A 5,094-nucleotide genomic window follows, 5' to 3' on the forward strand; every position below is an offset into this window, starting at 1 on the left:
AGCAGTTTTGTAGCAATCGTAACAGTGGCAACAGAAAAGTAACTGAGCAAAGATTAATATGTGAAAAGCTCGTAGGCAATGGATCCATGATGGATAATTATGTCGGATGGCATTCATCATGCAAAGGTTATAACATAGGGTGACACAGAACTAGCTTCAATTCATCAATATAATGTAGGCATGTATTCCGAATATAGTCATACGTGCTTATGGAAAAGAACTTGCATGACATCTTTTGTCCTACCCTCCCGTGGCAGCGGGGTCCTATTGGAAACTAAGGGATATTAAGGCCTCCTTTTAATAGAGTACCAGACCAAAGCATTAGCACTTAGTGAATACATGAACTCCTCAAACTACGGTCATCACCGGGAGTGGTCCTGACTATTGTCACTCCGGGGTTGCCGGATCATAACGCGTAGTAGGTGACTATAATTTGCAATATCGGATCAAGAACACAAATATATTCATGAAAACATAATAGGTTTAGATCTGAAATCATTGTCGGGTGGTGGGTGCGACATATGCCAGCGGGTGGCTTATCTTTGTGGGAACCAGTAAGACATCGCCGGTGCCTGGAAGCGGGATGAGGCGAGGACACGCACGCCGGCGGATCTTACCCAGCTTCGGGGCTCTCCGTGGAGATAACACCCCTACTGCTGCTCTGCGGGGTCTCCGCATGATCACTCGATGAATCAAGTAGCAACACAACGCTGCTTGAGCTGTTTTGGGGGGAGGAGGAGGAAAGGGCTCGGCTAGCCTGCTTCCTCTCCTCGTATGGTGTCTAGAGCTAGCAGGGGGTCGAACCCTTTGCATGGGTGCTCCGGGGGGTTTATATAGGCCTACCCCCCGGGGGTACAATGGTAATCCGGCTGGGCGCGGGGCCCAGCCATCTGTGACTGCGCTCGCCGGCTTCTACGCCGGCTGCTGGGGCCCGCCGACTGGTGGGCCCCGCCGGCTGCCAACTCCTTGGTCACTGTGGCTTCACCTTGCTGACGTGAGCTTCATCGTGGTAAGCGCGGCTACAGTACCGCCGCCTGCCGGGCGATCGCTGTAGCCTTACCGCGTCTTGTCTCCTTAATGGGGCGTCCTCTTCGAGGGAGGCGGCGAGCCGGCTGCGGAGAGCCGGCCCCGTCTTGGGCCGGCTGGTTGGAAGCGTGGCCGCCTTCGGCCGTCTCTCTACTTTAAGGGGCCCACCGCCTGTGGGCCATGCTGGCGGCCCGTCGTGGGTGACGCCAGGGTCAACATGGCAACAGTGCTGCGCCGGACGGGTCACGCCTACCTCGTACGGCGCACTGTGCCAGGCGTGCCCCGGGATTCGGGGGTGGCAGGCTCTCCTGTAGCCACGCCCCGTCGCACCGCCATTAGGTGGGCGCAAACTTTGTGGGTACGGTCTTGACTGCTTTACGGAGCCGGCTCGAAGGAGTCGGTCTTCTCACAGCCGGCTTCTTGGAGTCGGCCCTCTCATGAGGGCCAAAGTCGGACCGCCTTCCGAAAGCCGGCCTTGATCGTAGCCGGCTAGGGGAAGACGGCCCCATGTCTTGGATTCTTGTGAGCCAGGCAGGCTCGCAACTTTTTCAAAAGCGCCGGGGGAAGCCGGCTAGGCTACCCATGGTTATTTACTCCGACAGTAGTCCCCGAAGCTGATCGAGCTCCGAGGTGAGCAGTGGGGACGAGAAGCTTGGTCAGCTTCCTATCCTGAGGAGCCGGCCTCGCGGGCGTATGCTGACTTTGGATAACCCCGCGCAGGCGGGAGGAGAGGGGACCTGCGTGCTGACCACGGGTCCTCTCGCGGCCACGTGGCGGCACGATCCTGCGAGCGCATGCGCGCGATGGGACGCCGCCGCAGGCCCGGGCCCGCCACTCGCAGGCCTCGGTCCGGGCGCGGATCTCCCGTGGCCCACAGGTCCGCTCGCCTTCCCAAGGCAGTTCCGCCTTGCCATTAAGGGTCGATAATCGCGGGGCGTGGGAAGTGGGCACGATCGACCCCCACGCTTCCCCACGCCACGCCTCCTCGGCTCCGCCATGTGAGCCTATAAGTAGGGGGAGGAGGGGGAGCGACAGAGGCTCGCGCGCTCCCTCCCACTCCGTCCCTCCTACCTCTCGTCTTCTCCTCTCGCTGCCGCCGCAGCTTCCTGTCTCAGCGCCGTCGCGTCTCCACGCCACCTCGCTCCCATGGCATTGTCAAGCTCCTGGGACGGCTCCAACGTCCATGAAGATCACGTGGAGTTCCTTCGCCAGACCCGGCGCCTGCCCGGCGCCGACCGCGTATAGGTCCGCTTGGCGCCCGAGAGGGAGATCTCGCCGGCGCCGGAGGAGGGCGAGCGGGTCGTCTTCCGCTCGCACTGCCTGCGCGGCTTCGGCCTCCTGGCGAGCGGGTTCCTGCGTTCCTTCCTCGAGTTCTACAACCTCCAGCCGCATCACCTCACGCCCAACGCGGTGATGCTGCTGTCGGCCTTCGTCTCCCTCTGCGAAGGCTTCTTGGGGCTGCTTCCCACACTGGAGCTCTGGGGAGAATTCTTCCAGAGCAAGCTCGGCACGGTCGTCGCCGGCGTGCTTGCCCCCTGCGGAGCCTTCATTGCCATGAGGAGGGCGAGCGAGAACAATCCGTTCCCGCCCATCCCCCTGATCCAGTCGGTAAAGGTCTGGCAGAGATCTTATTTTTATGTGAAGAACGTCACCGAGCAAGAAGACTACATCAACTTGCCGGCTTACGTAGCCGGCCCGCCGGCTGGGAGGCAGCCCTCGTGGAGCTTCCGATCCCAGTCGTTGTCTCCGGCCGGGAATGCCACCATCTCCCGGCTTCGGGTGCTGATTCAGTCGGAAGGCTTGCGCGGGGCCGACTTGGTGGCCGCCTTCGTGGAGCGTCGGATCCTTCCTCTCCAGAGCCGGCCCCATATGATGTGTCAGATGAGCGGCCGCTTCGACCCCAGCCGGCTGAGCACATGGGAGATGCCCCACGCGGAGGTGGCGCTCATGGTCAACTATATTGCCAACTGCAAGCTCGGCGGGGACTGGCAATACGGCAAGGCGCCGTATTCTCGCGCCAATCCTCCACCCGTGGTAAGTTTCTCTCTTTATCTTCTTTTTGTCGTCGGCCGGCTTCGTGACGGCCGGCTTCTGACTAGCCGGTTCTCCGTGCAGAACCCTCTTCTTGCGCCGCCGGCCGGGGCGGCAGGGATCGAACGCCAGTACGCCCCCGACCGCGCGGTGGATGATGTTGACGACCCGGACTTGGGGGCGGCTGCCATGGAAGACACCGTCGTGGGGGACATTGCCGAGCCCGGAGGCTCAAAGCTCACCGCGAGCTTCGAGGACTGGCCGGACGACTTTGAAGCCGAAGTTGCTCCGCGTCACCAGCCGGCGGCCGACCAACAGGGCGCGGGCTCGTCCGTCGAGCCGGCTACCGGCGGCGCGCAGAAGCGTCGGGCCGCTCTAGGCCTCTTCGGCAGTCGGCCGAAGAAGTCCAAACCTTCCGCCGCGGCGACGAAGCGAGAAGAGGCGGCCGCGAAGGTGGCCCGCTTCCGCAAGGCTGTGAAACAGCCCCAGGCGGTCTCGGCGTAAGTTTTTAATTGCTTTGCCGCAGTCTCGTCTATGTTCTCTTTCCTTCAAATGTCTTCTTAACTTTCTTCGCTTGCTGGACAGGGCGCCGCTTTCTCTTGAGCGGGGCCCGGGCGGCTCCGTCGTGGGGCCGGCTGGAGGGTCTTCGAGCTCCCGCCGCGTGGACCCCCGCGCCGATCTTAGGGAGGCCATAGAGCGGAGCGCCCGCGAAGCGCGGGAGGAGCGCGAGGCGGCGGAGAGGGCGGCCGCCCAGGCGGCGAAGGGGCAGGCCGAAACGGTGGCCAAGGCCCAGAAGGAGGCGGTCACCGCGGAGACGGAGGCGGAAAGCTCGCGCAGCCAGCCTCCGCTGCTCGCTGTGCCTCTCCGGGCCGTGGCCCCCGACACCCCGTTGCCCTTGGCGGAGGAGATCATCCAAGACCCGCCGCTGTTGGAGAGGGAGGAGGACCCCGTGGTCTTGGCTGGGAGAGCGCCGCCTGTGGCGCCGACCGGAGCGGGCCAAGGCGGTCAATCATCAGCGGCGCCAGAAGAGCCGGCCGGAGGCGAGCCGGAGGGCAGGGCAGTGGAGCTGGTGCCGGGCCGGCGTGCTGGAGGAGGCGCCGCTCCGCCGGAGGTGCGCCGAGCCACGGGCGCAGGCCAGCCGGCTGGAGATCTGGAGGCGGCCAGCACCGCCGTGTCCGAGTGGACTTCCGGCGGAGGGACCGGCGAGCTAGATGCGGCGGCTCAAGGGGTCCGGAGCCGGCTACGAGCTCAAGCCGCCCTGCTGCAACAGCTCAACCAAGAGTTCTTGTCAATGCGAACGACTGTCCGGGTGAGTCGTTCGCTCTTGGCTGCTTTGCTTTCTTGATTTCTTCCGTGGGGGCGTGTCAGCGCACCCGCTGGGTGTAGTCCCCGAGATTCGAGCTGACTGCTGCGCAGTCGGGTTGGATCTTTCTCGACGGCTATCTTACTTCGCTTTCTTTCTAAACTTTCAGGAATACCACAACCTTCGTGCCACCGCCTTCGACTCCCAGGCTCGAGAGTTGAGCCGGCGGACCAACGACTTGGCCGACAGCCGAAGTAAGTACTTGGTTTTGTTTATCTCCTGTGGGGGCGCGTCAGCGCACCCACTGGGTGTAGTCCCCGAGATTCGGGCCGACTGCTGCGCAGTCGGGTCGAATCTTTCTTGACGACTCTTTCTTATTGATCTTTCTTCTTTCTTTGTCTTCAGGGGCCAACGCCGACTTGAGGAAGGAGCTTGGCGAAGCGAAGGCCGCCCTTCACGCCAAAGAGGCCGAGTGCACTGCCTTGGCCCAGGAACGGGATCGCCTGGCCAAGAAGCTGGCCGATCAAGAAGAAAGCCACAGAACGGCCCTTCAGGCGGCGAAGGAGAGCGAAGCCGCCTTGCTGGCGGAGTATGAGATGGAGGCGGCGAGCTGGTCTGAGACCCGGCGAGGCCTGGACGAAGGCTTCGGCCGGATCAAAGACTTGATCGACGGTAAGCTGCCTTCCTTGGCCCTCTCTTGCCGCTTGCCGCTTGGATTTTTTGACATATCCTGA

This window comes from Triticum urartu, chromosome 5A (genome assembly GCF_056163025.1).
Source record: "Triticum urartu cultivar PI428250 chromosome 5A, HENAU_Tu73, whole genome shotgun sequence".
Taxonomy (NCBI): Eukaryota; Viridiplantae; Streptophyta; class Magnoliopsida; order Poales; family Poaceae; genus Triticum; species Triticum urartu.